The sequence below is a fragment of the Myodes glareolus genome, chromosome 21 (assembly GCF_982192425.1).
Source record: "Myodes glareolus chromosome 21, mMyoGla1.1, whole genome shotgun sequence".
Classification (NCBI taxonomy): domain Eukaryota; kingdom Metazoa; phylum Chordata; class Mammalia; order Rodentia; family Cricetidae; genus Myodes; species Myodes glareolus.
This window is the reverse complement of record NC_142046.1, coordinates 11,424,095-11,439,375: the sequence shown is the minus strand read 5'-3', so window position 1 is coordinate 11,439,375 and position 15,281 is coordinate 11,424,095. Positions and strand designations below refer to the sequence as shown.

General features: G+C 48.5%; 1 long non-coding RNA gene across 1 annotated transcript; it reads left to right on the top strand.

Annotated features, from left to right (window-relative positions):
• The first annotated feature begins 1,746 nt into the window (after nt 1-1,746).
• On the top strand, nt 1,747-2,271 carry LOC125399056 (uncharacterized). Its single transcript, XR_007231588.2, has 2 exons — nt 1,747-1,934; nt 2,109-2,271. It is a non-coding gene; the product is annotated as an uncharacterized LOC125399056 (long non-coding RNA).
• Nucleotides 2,272-15,281: the final 13,010 nt, after the last annotated feature.

Sequence of the window (15,281 nt, the reverse complement as noted above, 5' to 3'; positions counted from 1 at the left end):
GATGGACAGAGAGAAGTGCCCGGGAACCTAGCTGCTTTCTAGGCTGTGGGGACCATGAGCCGAGCTCCTGCTGTAGGCAGGACAGGAAACTAAGAACAAGGGTGAGGCTGACACCAAAGAAACATGGGTGAGACACAGGGGAGGTGCCAGAAGGGAGGCAGGCATGTGCCAGCCTCTGCAGTGGCTCCCTGTGAGGCAATCGGCTTTTCCCAGGTGGCCCCCAGCACCTGGGAGGGCTGCCCCAATCCCGTTACCATGCTAGGTCCTAGATCCGGGGGAGGAGCTGTGAGCCTGGAGGGGGTGGGGTGGATGTGAGAGGCAGCCATGGCAGGGAAGGTGGGCTCACAGAGGACAGGGAAGAGGTTCCAGGGACACTGGGGCTAGGGAGCTTGGCTGGAAGTCCAGCACCCATCCCGTGAGCAGTGGGGAGTCACGGAAGACTTCTGAGCAGGATCAGATAGGCATTTCAGAGTCATGTGACCAGCGAGGGAGAGCCCGTGTGCAGTTCCAACAGGGCTAATTTTAGGCCCGTGTTAGTCCCGGCCTCCCCGGAACCTCCACTTGTATCTGTTTCCTAGGACCTTCCGGACATCCATGCCCCAGAGGCCCCGCTGAACAACCCAGCCAGGCTCTGGTCGTTTGTTCAGGCCATCTCCGGTCCTCAGCCCACCCCAGTCAGCAACTATGAGTGGGGCGCAATCGCCAGGCCCAAAGCCCATTTCTAATTCAGCCAGGCATCCAAGTAGAGAGAAATCGCTGGGCCTCCGAAGGTGTTTCCTAAGAGTGCTGTGAGTCCTTGGCTAAGCCACTGTCCCTCCCTGGGACTCTGTACAGTAAGGAGCTGGTAACAGGCACCACTGTTTTCAATGCTAGACGCGCCAGCCATGCTGCCTCCCCACCTAATCCCCCAGTCCCTGAAGGCAGAGTCCTAGTCACTGCGGCTCCAGTGTGGGAAGAGGGGGAGCCAGAGAGAGAAGAGCTTCAGGCAAGGTCCCTCAGCTCAAGGTGGCAGAGCCAGGGGAGGAGCTGGGCCACCACAGGAGGAAGGGCTTCTGGTCCCTTCGAGACTTGGAAGTACACAGGGCAGAGCCACCAGCGCCTTCTATGACTCTTGCTCAGAATCCCAGAAGGCAGGTGAAAGCCTCTGGTCTCTGCGGTGCCCTTGGGCTGGAGTGGCCCTGGAGAGGGATGAGAGGGAAAGACCTAACCTGGGCTCACACAGCCTTGGCTCTCAGGTGGGAGCCTGCGCGTTCCCAACAGCTCTGCCCAGGCCTGGCTGCCCAGGGTACCGACTCCGGGACTCTGAGCCTGGGGAAGGCCCTGGGCTCTCTCCATGCCTGTGTGGGTTTAAACCAGTCGTGGTCCCTCTGAATCCGGCCTTCAAAGGTTCATTTATTAAGTACCTGCCAAGGGGCTGAGACTTTCACAAGGGACTGAACGACTGCTAAGGCCCAGAGGGGGTTTGCCTGAGCAACTGTCTCAGGCAGAATAAGTCCATTGGTGTGGACCAGCTCAGACAGAGACGGGAAGGGCTGAGCCAGAAGACTCTGGGCCGGCACAGTCAGCTTTCCCTCGCCATGACTGAAAGACTGAAGTAGTCACTGTCTACGGAAGAAAGGTTTATTCTGAATCTGAGTCTACGGCCACCTGTTGTCATGGTGGCCTTTGGTGTTCTAACACCCACTGTTAGGGCACACCACCAGTGACATCACTTCCTCCCACTAGACCCCATCTCTTAGAGGATCCGTTGCCTTCCAAGGTGCCACAGGCTAATTAACCAAGAAAGTTTTTGACCCACAGACCTTTGAGGTCGGGGTGTTCTCATATTTCAGGTCCAGATTATAGTAGGCCTGGGGAGAACAGTGAACCCCAGAGTGGCTATGAGGAGCCCAAATGCAGGTCCCTCTGGGATTCACTTGCAAGAATGAGACACAGTGAGTTCTTAATAAGATCTACAATTAGCGCTGCTAAGAGATTACTCCCAGGGAATTGTGGGAGCTGGGGCTGCATTAGGGTCTGGCTCCTGGGGGGAGGGACTGGACTTGAGCCCCCATCAAATCTGTTCCTCTTCAGGCTGGGGTTCATGGCCCTCTTTTCTGCCTCTTCAGAAAGCTGAAGACTATCCCCGAGCGTCAGACCTTCCCAGGTCTTGGGACACACAATGGCATTCAATCAGACCCTCAGCTCCGGAAGAAAACACACCATGTTAACACCTTTATTGCGGGCCGAGCTGTATTTGAGATATTAAAAGACATCCTGTTTCTGCCCCCATGTCACTTCTGAGATGTAGCATAGATAAATGATATATCACCGCTCGAGATCTACCGAAACCATTAGTAACCGTGACATTTTGACGTCAGATTTTAAAAAATTCCTAAGTAATCTTTTTGATTTATGAAACGCTGTCTGGGTTCATCGAGAGAGATCTCAGATTTATCACCGCCTGGTTAGAATTATTAATGATTTTCAATTTGTAAATCCGAAGTCGAGAAAGTCTGTGAGCTCAGGGCAAAAACTCCCTCTGACGGAGGCCTGGCCTCTCCTGCTGCTGTTCTGCCTCCAGGAAACGAGGGGACAAAGGTTCTGTGCACCTGGCGCAAAGTTTCCCCAAATCCTGCCTGCAACCAGCAAGACAGTGTGGGGGCGCTCCAGGGAGGGGTGTCAGGCCCACTTTTCAAATGGGTCTTTCTCACACAGGCTGGAGAGCTACCCCAGATATTCTGGTCACGGGTGGTCAGTAGGGGTGGACATAGTAGGGGCAGCAACTGGCCTTCCTTTGGATGGGGTTCAGAGCCAGCTATCCTTGCCCAAGGCAGAGCCCATGCAGGCTGGATCTGCTCCCAAGCCAGATGCTGTTCATCGGGAACCCCTGGCCTGTACCTCCCTGTGAGCCATACCTCTGCCCCCATTGATACCTCCAGGAGCCACCTGCAGGATGGAAAGCTGACAGGGAACCACTGGAGCCTGGGCCTCACACACACGGGAGGTGGGCACATCATTCAGCTACTGCCCGCAGCCACCCTGGGCTGGGTATCATACTCATTGTCAGCTTCTATACATCCTGGTTCTGAGACTGCACTCAGACCAACCTGGCCTCTTGGCCTCCAGGAAAGGAAGCGACGATGTTCTGTGCACCTGGCACAAGATCTAAATGAAGAAACATATAAAACCCTCAAAGAGATACTGAAGGAAAAATTAAATACTTGGAGAGACAGTCCCTCTTAGAGGGTGGAAAGCCTCAGTATTGTCAGATCTTCCCACCTTGGACTGTCCAGCCTGGTTGCAAACAAACCCCACTAAGTTCTTCTGCAGATCTAGACTGATGTCACATAGAGAGGCAGACGACCCAGAGTGGCCACCTAGATACTGGAGGGAAACGGTAAAGTGGTAGACCTGCCTCCCCCTGCACCAGACTCACACAGTCAGTGTGGTGTGGGGGAGATCACAGACAAATGCCTAGACAGAGCCAACATCCCTGAGACAGATCGCTAAACGTGGTCAGTTGACGGCAGCTGAGGCGAACAGGAGCTGTGGGGCAGAGACCATCTACAACAAATCCTGTGGGAAGGATTCTGTACCTTTCCAGTGTCACAGTCTGGATGAAGCCACACAGCCAGCTATAAAACTCCCACAATGAGCACGCCTTTCATGCCCGCACTGAAGAAGCAGGCACCTGCAGATCTCTGAGTTCACATCATCCTGGTCTACATGGTAAGTTCCAGACCAGCTGGAGCTACATAAAGAAGACCCTGTCTCATAAAAACCAAACCAAACCACAACCTTCCTTCAAGGTAACATAGGAAGCCCTGATGAGTTTTAGCAGAGGTGGAACTTTAGACACAACCCTGAAGACAGAGCCACACAGCACTGCGAAGCTCCTGCCCTGTAAAGGACAGGTCTCTAAGAATGAGGTGAGCAACAGACTCCGAGAAGATGTTTGCAAGGTTCACAAGGGCTAGCACAGAGCATCACCCAGAATAGCAAAGAACGGCTAATATTTATCAAGAGACAGACAAGCCAGTTTTAGAAATGGCTAGAAGACCTGGTCACATGCCTCTCCAAAGAAAATACCCAGACGGAAAGTCAGCAGACTGCAGTGGTCAGTGTCGTGTATCTTTAGGGGAGTATGCACAAGAGACAGGGTGGCAGATCAGCTTGGTCGCTAAAGTGCCTGTCGTGAAAGCGCCAGGACCCGAGTGAGAGCCTCTGCAGGGTCCCTAAAAGTGTGCGTTGTGCACCTGCGCAGTCAGCACTGAGAAGGCGGACACAGGAGGATCTTCAGGGCTTGCTGGCCAGCCATGGGATGCAGTAAGTGAGTTCCCGGCTCAGGGAGAGACTCTCAAACAAGTTGGGGAGGGAGAATGGAGAGAGGACGAAGTCCTGAGTGAATGTGTTGCTGTCTTGAGCATGACTTTGCGGAGGACACTTCAGACTAGCAGGAATGGCATTCTCCCCTGGCCTGCGTCCAGATGTTGGAGAATGGGTGATCTTTAGCTAACAACAGACCTCCTGTAGCTACCTTGTTCAGGGTGACTGCTACCCCAAACCTGAACCCTACACAGACCCTCTACTGAGTTTTGCTAACCCGCTGCCTCCTTCATGCTGTATGTAATAAACTCGCTGGAGTCTCCAGGCGGCTGCTGGTGTGTCTCCATCAGAGTTTACGGCCCACCCCAGGTCAGTTTGAGTCTGTCTCTTTAAATCTCTTGTCACTCCTAGTCTGGGCTGCTGCTGAAGAGCAACCAAGGAAGACACCAAGATCAACACACACATACACACATACACATACACACACACACACACACACACACAACACATGCATAAAAGCAAAATGGAATTTTACTGCAAGCTACTCAGAACAGCCAAAATCCAAGACACTGACAGCACTAAATGCTGGTAAGGTTGTGGAGCAACAGAACTCTTCCTTCTCGAGGCTGGGATGCAAACACCTTGGCCTCTGATTCAGCAATACAGTTTCAGCAGATAACCCAGCAATTGCACCCTTAAGGGTTGACCCAAATGAATCAAAAAGCTTCTAGCTACACAAAAAACCAGTTCTAGCCATTTACAGCGGCTTTGTTCACAATTACCCAAACCGAGGAGCAACCAAGACACCCTGCAGAGGACAAATGCAAACATGGCAGCATAGCCAAGTGGATGGGATAGTATTCAGCACTGCGAAGGGATGAATTACCAAGCACGTGTTATTACGATCATATAATATTCTCAAAGAATCTAGTGTATGGAAGCAATAAAAAGGCCAGGGATAGGGCAAGTTGGGTGAATAGATGGAAGATGGAGTTTAAAAAAAACACATCAAAACTATGTGGATGTAATGGTGAGCACATGTCATTAGACATGTCATTAGACATGTACAGGTGGACACGGTGGGTCATGCCTTGTAAGGACGGCACCTGGAAGGTGGAACCGAAAGGATCAAGAGTTCAAGGTCTTTTTCAGCTGCACAGTGAGTTTGAAAACAGCCCAAGCTGTGGGACCATTTTGAAAATATAGTGCCGAGAGGTGGATCCAGTGTTAATATGGATTTAAATTTAGAGGCTGGTAAGATGGCTCAGTGGTTAAGGTGTTCGCTGCCAAGAATGCCAATCCAAGTTTGATTCCCAGAACCCACACAGTGGAAGGAGAAAACCAACTACTGAAAGCTGTCCTTTGACCTCCACACACACACGCACACACACACACACACACACACACACACACACACAAATGCACACACATACACACACATGCACACACATGCACACACATGCACACATGCATGCATGCACGCACGCACGTACACACACACACACACACACACATAATATACATGCACACGCATCAGCTAGGTGTGACTGTACTCCAGCACCGCGGTCTCCTGATGACCACGTATGTAGGCTGCTGTGAGGGAAGTTGTAGCTGTGGACAGGGTCACTGAGTACAGGAGAAACCTGTGTAAATTTTTGCTCCAAATACGGAGCTTATCAGTTAAACCAAAGCAAAAGATGACCAAAATGAAAGGCTGAAGGGAAGAGGAAGGGAGGGGAGGATGCAATAGACAGGGAATCCAGCTCACAGCCATGGCTCTCGAGGACATCTCACCTTGCTGAGACCCTGGGAAAGCCTGTGCATGGCTCCAGTGGAGAGCACTTAGTCAGACGGAACACAGCATTTTAACATTGCAGGGGCCGAGGAGACTGCAGATGCTAATAGGAAAGACATAACATTTTATTGCCTGGTGTGATGGCTGTTCTTGGTTGTCAACTTGACTACATCTGGAATTAACTAAAACCGAAATGGATGGACACACCTGTGACAAACTTTTTTCTTAATTAAATCATTTGAAAGGGGAGACCTAGTTCTATTCCAGGGATGTGAGATGGGAAGTTCCACCACAGATCTGCCTCATCGTTTTTTGTTTGTTTTGTTTTGCTTTGTTTTTTGAGACAGGGTTTCTCTGTGTAACAGCTCTGGCTGTCCTGGAACTCACTCTGTAGATCAGGCTGGTCTCAAACTCACAGAGATTTCCCCCCCTTTGCCTTCCAAGTGCTGGGATTAAAGGCGTGTGCCAACACTGCCCAGCGTATATGCCCTATCTTCTGCTGGCAGCCAAAATAAAGAACATGGAAGAAGGAAGCTCTCTCTTTGCCTGCTCACCCTCACTCCCATTGGCAAGTCTATTCCTTCACTGGCATTAGAGCCCACCTCTTTGGGATCTCAGCTGAAGACCAGTTGAGACACCCAGCCTCATGGACTGAACAACTACTGGATTCTCAGACCTTCTCTTGGTAGACAGCCATTGTTGGACTAGCTGAACCACAGCCTGTAAGCTGTTCTAATAAATCTCTGTTCTCTTTCTATAGATTCAGTCTATAAATTCTGTTGCTCTAAAGAGCCATGACTAATATACCCAGTATTAAAGAACATCCAAACAACAAAGGTGGACATTTCTCTGTGGGTTAGGAATCAGTATTTTAACTTTATCCATTTTTTAAACTGGATCTTTTTTATTCAATGTGATGTCAAAGTCTTACTATAGTTTCTGATTATTAAATCAATTTATTCATTTTTGTGGTGCTGGGAATTGAAGGTAGGGCTTCGCATGCACTTGGCAAGTGTGCCTTCTCTGAGCTACAACCTTTTTCTGAGACAGGGTTGCATGGTCCTGCTTAGTTTTTATTGTCAACTTGACACAACATAGAGTCACCTGGGAAGACTGAAACTTAATTGAAGAATTGCCTTCACCAGATTGCCCGTGGCCATGTGTGTGGTTGTTTGGATTGATGATTGGTGTGGGCCACCCAGGCCACTGTCGGCAGTGCCATCCCTAGGCAGGGGACCTGAGCTATAAAAGAAAACAGGTCAGTAAGTGAGAGAACAAATAAGAAAGATATCCTCCATGGTTTCTGCTCCAGGGTCCTGCCTGAGCCCCTGCCCTGATGTACTGAAGCCTATAACTGAAATAAACCCTCTTCCCCCACATATTGCATTAGTTTGGGGTATTGATCTTAACAACAAAAAGCAAGCTAGGATATGATGCAGGATTCCCCTCTGTGTGCTGTGATTACCATTGATTAACAGAAACTACTTTGGGCCTATAGCAGGGCAGAACAGAGCTAGGTGGGGAAAACTGAACTGAATGCTGGGAGAAAGAAGGTAGAGTTGCGAGACACCGTGTAGCTACTAGAGGGGAAAGATGTGAGCTGCCAGCTGGAACCTTGCCTGTAGGCCATGAGCCTCACGGTAAAATATAAAATAATGAAAATGGGTTAATTCTAAATGCAAGAGCTAACTAGCAATACACTTAAGCTATTGGCCAAACAGTATTACAAATAATATTGTTTCTGTGTAGTTATTTTGGGTCAGGGCAGCTGGGAGCAAACAGGCAGCCTCTGCCAAAAAGGATACACCCTCACTGTTTCTAAGAGACACACCCTCACTGTTTCTAGGACACACTTTCACTGTTGCTAGGACACACCCTCACTGTTGCTAAGACACACTTTCACTGTTGCTAGAAAACACCCTCACTGTTGCTAAGTCACACTTTCACTATTGCTAGGACATACCCTCACTGTTGCTAGGACACAACAACACCTTTGCTAGGACACACCTTCACTGTTGCTAAGACATACTCTCACTGTTGCTAAGACACACCTTCATTGTTGCTAGGACACACCCTCACTGTAGCTAAGAGACACATCCTCTACTGTTTCTAGGACACATCCTCACTGTTGCTATAACACACCTTCACTGTTGCTAAGATACATCTTCACTGTTGCTAGGAAACACCCTCACTGTTGCTAGGACACACCCTCACTGTTGCTATGGCATACCCTCACTGTTGCTAGGACACACCCTCACTGTTGCTATGACACACCTTCACTGTTGCTAAGATACATCTTCACTGTTGCTAAGATACACCTTCTCTAGGAAAGCATCTTTAACAAATGGTGCTGGCATAACTGGATGTCAACCTGTAAAAAAATGAAAGTAGATCCATATCTATCACCATGCACAAAAATCAAGTCCAAATGGATTAAAGACATCAACATTAATCCGTCCACTTTGAACCTGATAGAAGAGAAAGTGGGAAGTAGTCTACAAGATATAGGCACAGGAGGCCTCTTCCTAAGTAGGACCCCAGCAGCACAGACAATAAGAGAAACAATGAATAAATGGGATCTACTGAAACTGAGAAGCTTCTGTAAAGCAAAGGACACTGTCAGTAGGACAAAAAGGCTGCCTTCTGACTGGGAGAAGATCTTCACCAACCCCTCATCAGACAAAGGTCTGATCTCCAAAATATACAAAGAACTCAAGAAACTAGGCACTAAATCTCTAATTAACCCAATTAAAAAATGGGGTACTGAACTTAACAGAGAATTCACAACAGATGAACTTCGAATGGCCAGAAGACACTTAAGGTCATGCTCAACCTCCTTAGCGATCAGGGAAATGCAAATCAAAACCACTTTGAGATACCATCTTACACCGGTCAGAATAGCTAAAGTCAAAAACACCAACGATAGCCTATGCTGGAGAGGATGTGGGGTGAGGGGAACACTCATCCATTGTTGGTGGGAATGCAAACTCGTGCAGCCACTGTGGAAATCAGTGTGGCGGTTTCTCAGGAAACTGGGAGTCAACCTCCCTCAGGACCCAGCAATTCCACTCTTGGGAATATACCCTAAAGATTCCCTAACATACTACAAAAGCATTTGTTCTACTATGTTCATAGCAGCACTATTTGTAATAGCCAGAACCTGGAAACAGCCTAGGTGCCCCTCAATAGAAGAATGGTTAAAAAAGGTGTGGAACATATACACATTAGAGTTTTACTCAGTGGTAAAAAACAATGACATCTTGAATTTTGCATGCAAATGGATGGAAATAGAAAACGCTTTACTGAGTGAGGTGAGCCAGACCCAAAAAGAGGAACACGGTATGTATTCACTCATTAGTGGATTCTAACCATAATTAAAGGTCTTTGAGCCTATTATTCGTGATCCTAGAGAAGCTAAATAAGAAGATGAACCTGATGAAGATTATTTACCTATCCACCAGGAGGTAGGAAATAGACAAGAGTCCCAGGTAACCTCGGGTGCATGGGGGGGTGGGAGGGTTGATGGAAGGGGAGAGGGTTAGAGAGAAGGGAGTAGGGGAGGAATGGGGAAAGCTCGGTGGCCTGGGATGGGGGGGGAGGGAGGGAGGATGAATATGGGATCAGGGAAGAATATATTTCAACTAAGGGAGTCATTTTAGGGTTTACAGGAGACTTGATTATATATGGGATCCCAGGTCCAAGGAGAGATCCCCCAGATTGTTCTCTGGACAGAGGAGAGGGTGCCTGAATCGGCCGTGGCCCATAACCATACTGATGTATATTTTGCTTGTCACCATAGATCCTTCATCTGGCGAAGGACGGCGATACAGTCGGAGACCCACATTGGAGCACCGGACTGAGCCCCCCCCGAGGTCCAAATGAGGAACAGAAGGAGGAAGAACATGAAAAACGAAATCAGTACTGCGAGGGATGCTATCACCCACTGATACAATGGAACGGATCTAATGAGAGTTTACCAAGGCCAGTTGGACTGGGACTGAACGAGGAAGTGATCTAACCAGATTCTCGGAATTTGACCGGATTCTCTGAATGTGGCTGGCCTGAAGTCTTTCTGAAAAGCCATTGACTATGACACTGGGACCTGTTTCCTCTACATATACTGGATTTTGGGGATCAAGTCAGTTTGGACACTCACCTCCTGGACCTGGAGGGAGGGGGGAGGAACTTGAACTTCCCACAGGGCAGGAAACCCTGACTGCCCTAAGGGACAAAGAGGGAGGAGGAGAGGGAGTGGGGGGAGTGGGAGGGTGTTGGGAAGAGGGGCGGAAATGGAAACTTTTATAATTTAATAAAATTTACTTTAAAAAAAAAGATACACCTTCTCTGTTGCTAGGACACACCCTCACTGTTGCTAGGACACACCCTCACTGTTGCTAGGACACACCCTCACTGTTGCTAGGACACACCTTCACTGTTATACCTAAGGTGGGTCTTAAACTTGTGATCCCCTGGCCTCAGTCTGGGATGATAGGCATGTGTGGCCATGCTAGGCTCTGACATTGTTTTTGTTGTTGTTGTTTAATGTCAGACTTTACATGCTGTTTACAAAATTTATACAGAAATGCACTGAGCCAAGCTATTTCTGAAGAAAAGAATGACATAAGAAACCACACTCTTGCATATCAGGAAGACTCGAGAAGCTCTGGAATTGGGCCAGTGAGGTATTGGTGCAGAGGCAGCAAACCGCTCAGCAGCCTTGAGAGATCAGGATAATGGAAGGACACACATGTGGACAGAGATGACACCACAGATCTGTGTGCAGGGTGATCAGATCCTTTCTCAGATAACACAGAAAGCAGTACTCGCAGACGGGTAAAATATGTTCAACTTAAAGTGAAGCAGTGTACCACAGTTCATTAAAATGCGCTATAAACCAGCAAGAAAAAGACAAGCAACATCGGAGTCATAGAGGCTGGGGAGACGGGGGTGGGTAAAGTGCTGGCCTCATATCAGAATTCAAACGAATGCTGAGAAGCCATGACAGGGCTCTGTAATCCCAGCACAAGACCTGTTGATCTGTAAGCTCTGGGTTCAAACTGCCTCAGCACAAAAGGTGTAGAGAGCTGGGAAGATACCTGACACTGATCTCAGGCTTCCACATGCTGTGCACAGTCATGTATGCATGTCTTCACACATGTCCACCCATGCAAACATGCACACACACACACATACATACCCTTGTGCCACACACATAAACCTGCAGAGAGAGAGAGAGAGAGAGAGAGAGAGAGAGAACAAGTAAAGAACTTGAAGATGTACTTTAGAGAGGAGCACAGGCAAATGCCTAAAAAACACCCTCAAAGGTGCTGTTGGTGGTGGTGATGACAGGAATTCAACACAATGATTTATTGCTGTCTGGACACCAGGTTCTTGAAAACAGCAAAGCTGACAAGTCGGGGAGTGGGAAAGTTGATACTACCATTTTGGAAAACCATATGAAGTCTGTCCATAAAGTTCAAGAGGGCCATGGGCTCCCAGGGATCCACACGAGCCTGGAAAGCTGCCCCAGGCACCTCAATCTCAGGTGGCCAGCAGGCAGAAGAGCAATCAACATCCACCAGCTACAACCCTGTGATCTACAACAGTGACCTGCTTGTAAGACAGACTAGTGCAATAAAGGCACAAACATAAAGGGAGCAAACAACCACTCTGCTTAGATCTGAGGCCCATTCTACAGGAGGGAACCCATGCCTAACACTGCTAATGAGACCAAGAACCCAAGATTAGATAGGACATGGACCTTAGGGTAAAACCTACCTCTATGATTCTGTTAAATGAACATAGCAATAAAGTGACTGCCAATGACATCCTGCCATACCCATAGCTGAGTGTCTTGCTCACCCTTATCAGAGAAGCCTCTTCTTACAAGTAGGTGGGGCCTAATTCAGAGACCTGTAACAAGTGGACAATACGCAGACAGTGAGAGACTTTGATGCACTCAGCCCCGCAGGAGACTTAGCACTCCTGAGACTGGAGGATCCACATGAAGAAGAGATCAAAAGATTGTTAAAGAGTCAGAGGTGACAGGCGACTCCAAGGAACCAGTGTCTTCCAGACCAACAGGGTTGAAGCAATGCGAACTCATAGAGACTGCGCTGCACACGTGAGACCTGCACGGTTCACACCACACAAAAGTCCAGCACGGAGAAATGGACACAGAGTCCCGACAAAGCTCCACCCCTAGCCAAGGAGCTGTTTGCAGTCGATAGCTCCTGACACTGCGTGGTGACCCCCAAACTCCCTGTGTCTACACACCTGAGGGCATCATGGCCCTCATCGCTAGCCTTCTTCACAATCTTCCTTTCTTAGTCTGCCTTCTGCCGCTATAACAGAGCACGGCAGGTGCTTACAGAAGAGCCTTGGCTGGAGAGTCAGGAGCATGGAGACACCAGCCAACAAAGGTGTTTACACAGCATAGCGGAGGATTGACGAGAACACGTGAGACGGCCAGTCAAACTCCCATTCCTTCAGGAGCCTGTGCTAACACACTGCCAAGGCAACTGACCCATCCCGGGGATCATTAGTCCTCTCCCACAGTGCAACCCACCCTCAAGACAGCTACCTTATTCCTGCAGTAGCTAACCCATTCCCTCTCATAAAAACTAAGCCACTTCTGCAAGAGCAGTGACAGCATCGCTCCACCCCTCAGGGCTCTAGCCCTTCACACTGCTGTAGTGGCAAGGAGTGACCTTCTCATGTGCATCCTGCAGGGAACTCAAAGACACTCTCCCTTCCTCTTCCCTCCCCTCCCCTCCTCTCCCTCCTCTTCCTCACTCCTTCCCCCTTCCTCCCTCCCCCCCTTTACATTTCTCCCTTCCCCCTTCCTTCATCCCTTCTCCCTCCCTCCCTCCCTCCCTCCCTCCCTCCCTCCCTCCCTCCCTCCCTCCTTCCCTCCCTCCCTCCCTTTCTCCTTCCTTCCTTACTGTCTGTCTTTCTGTTTGTTGGTTCATTTTTCAAGACAGGGTTTATCTGTGTAGCCTTGGTTGTCCTGGAACTAGCTCTATAGACCAGGCTGACCTCCAACTCATGTAGCTCCACCTGCTTCTGCCTCCTGAGCACTGGGACTAAAGGCGTGCACCACCACAGCCTAGCTTCCTGAACACCCTTTAGAGGAAATGTGAACCTGACCAACCCCTAGAGACAAGTATCTTCCTGATCCTGCACTTCAGCAGGTCTTCCCTTCCAGGCTTTCTTCCTTTCCTGCCATACGGGCTAGGGATGGCACACGTGTCATTGGTAGACAGTAGTGAGCAGACCTCACAGATGGTCTGGGGACACACTCTCTGCTGACCCACCTGGTCATGGTCGCTCCATGGTCCTCAAGCAGGTTGTGCATCTCTCCCTGCCCTCGGAGGTCCTCTTTTCCCCAGGTTCTCCACCCACCAGCATGTTCACAAACATTCCCTGAGGACTATCAGATAGAAAACATTGTTACTGAGTGGGGTGGGGGGAGTGTGACCATGAAGAAAGTCAACAGGTTCAGGTCCTGGTGGGGAAATGACTCAAGCAGCTCCATGGGAAAAGGAAATATCACAGTGACCAGCACACCCCGAAACCAGCACGCTGCCTGGCACAGCAGCGCTCAATGGACACCACTTGGCCACTGGGCTGAACAACTGAGGTGCAAGCAGCTTGAACACATTCGACCAGCCAGTTGACATGCCCATGTATCTGTCACTCTTTTGCAACGGAGGCACACACAGACACACCACCCACACAGCCCCACTAGTGGGTCCATTCCAGCCGGCATCTTCACACCTAGGAACACCACCTCCCACATTCATTCATTTTGAGTTATGAATGTTACAAAGAAAAACCTGTCTTCTGGAGGATTCTGCCATCCTGACTCTGGTCCCCATGACACTGCTTCCTTCTCTCAGGTACCTAAAATTAGCAGAGTAATTCGGAATCTGTGTCTTTATTTAAAAGAAAAAACTGTAGGTGCAGAATTATAAAAATTTAATATGCTCCCAGGAAAATGAAAAATGAGAGGCTGTGATCTCGTCTAACACTTTCAAATGTGTTTATTAATTCATGTTTTAAATCATAAGTTTCATTCGGTGAGAGCCATGCACAGCAATAAGCCTGTTTTAAAATATTAATGAATAAACAATATTTCTCTATTGAAATATAACATGCTTCTTTGAACAATGGACCACCAGTAATAAATCAAAACCAGGAGAAAATTGCATTTCATATTTAATACAAGTTGAACTCTGCCTTTTTATAAATGATATCTTTTTTGTTTAATTGGCGTCAGTTCAGATCTAGCAGATTGCTAATAAAATTCTGGATTTCCATATTTAATGATGCATACATTTTCTGTTGAGATTTAACCAGGAAAAAAAGAACCAGGTTTTTATTATTTCCTGAGATGGTGCGGAGGTGACGCCTCTGCTAAGGTCCAGCCTGGAGGTGTACGGACAGCGGCCTGATCGGAGTTAAAAGGACAATCCACCCACAGAGCCTCACTTGGTAGCTGATAACCCTGCTGCATGGTGGAAATGTCTCAGGCTTGCCCTCCTCATCGGATCAGCGAGCAGTCATGAGAACCGCCCCATCTTACACAGCACATCATGTGGGTTCACTCTGTCTTTACTTACCTATAACATTAGGCAGGAATGTGGTTACCACTTGGCTAGGAAACCAAGGCTTCAGAGAAGGCCATGCCCAAAGTCACACACAGCCTGCCAGATGGCAGAACTCAGCTAGGCTTACGTGCCCTCGCTCTTTGTATTGCAGGGTGGTGCTTAGGTTCTAACAACAATGTGGGATCCACAGGAGGAGACTTGAGCCTGTCCCTGGGTTTCCTTTGCTGAACAGAGACACCATGACCACAGCAACAAAGCAAAACATTCAATTGGGGTTGACTTACAGTTTCAGAGGTTTAGTCTGTTATCATTATGGTAGGAAATGTGATATGCAGGCAGGCATGGTGCTGGAGAAGGAGCTGAGAGTTCTACATTTTTCTTTTTACTCTTTAAAAAAATTTTTTATTTTTTTTTTATTTTTTGAGCATTGACTGGTTTTTGCCTGCCTGTATGCCTGTCTGAGGGTGTTGGATCCCCTGGAACTGGAGGTACAACAGTTGTGAGCTGCCATGTGGGTGTTGAGAATTGAACCCTGATCCTCTGGAAGAACAACCAATGTACTTAAC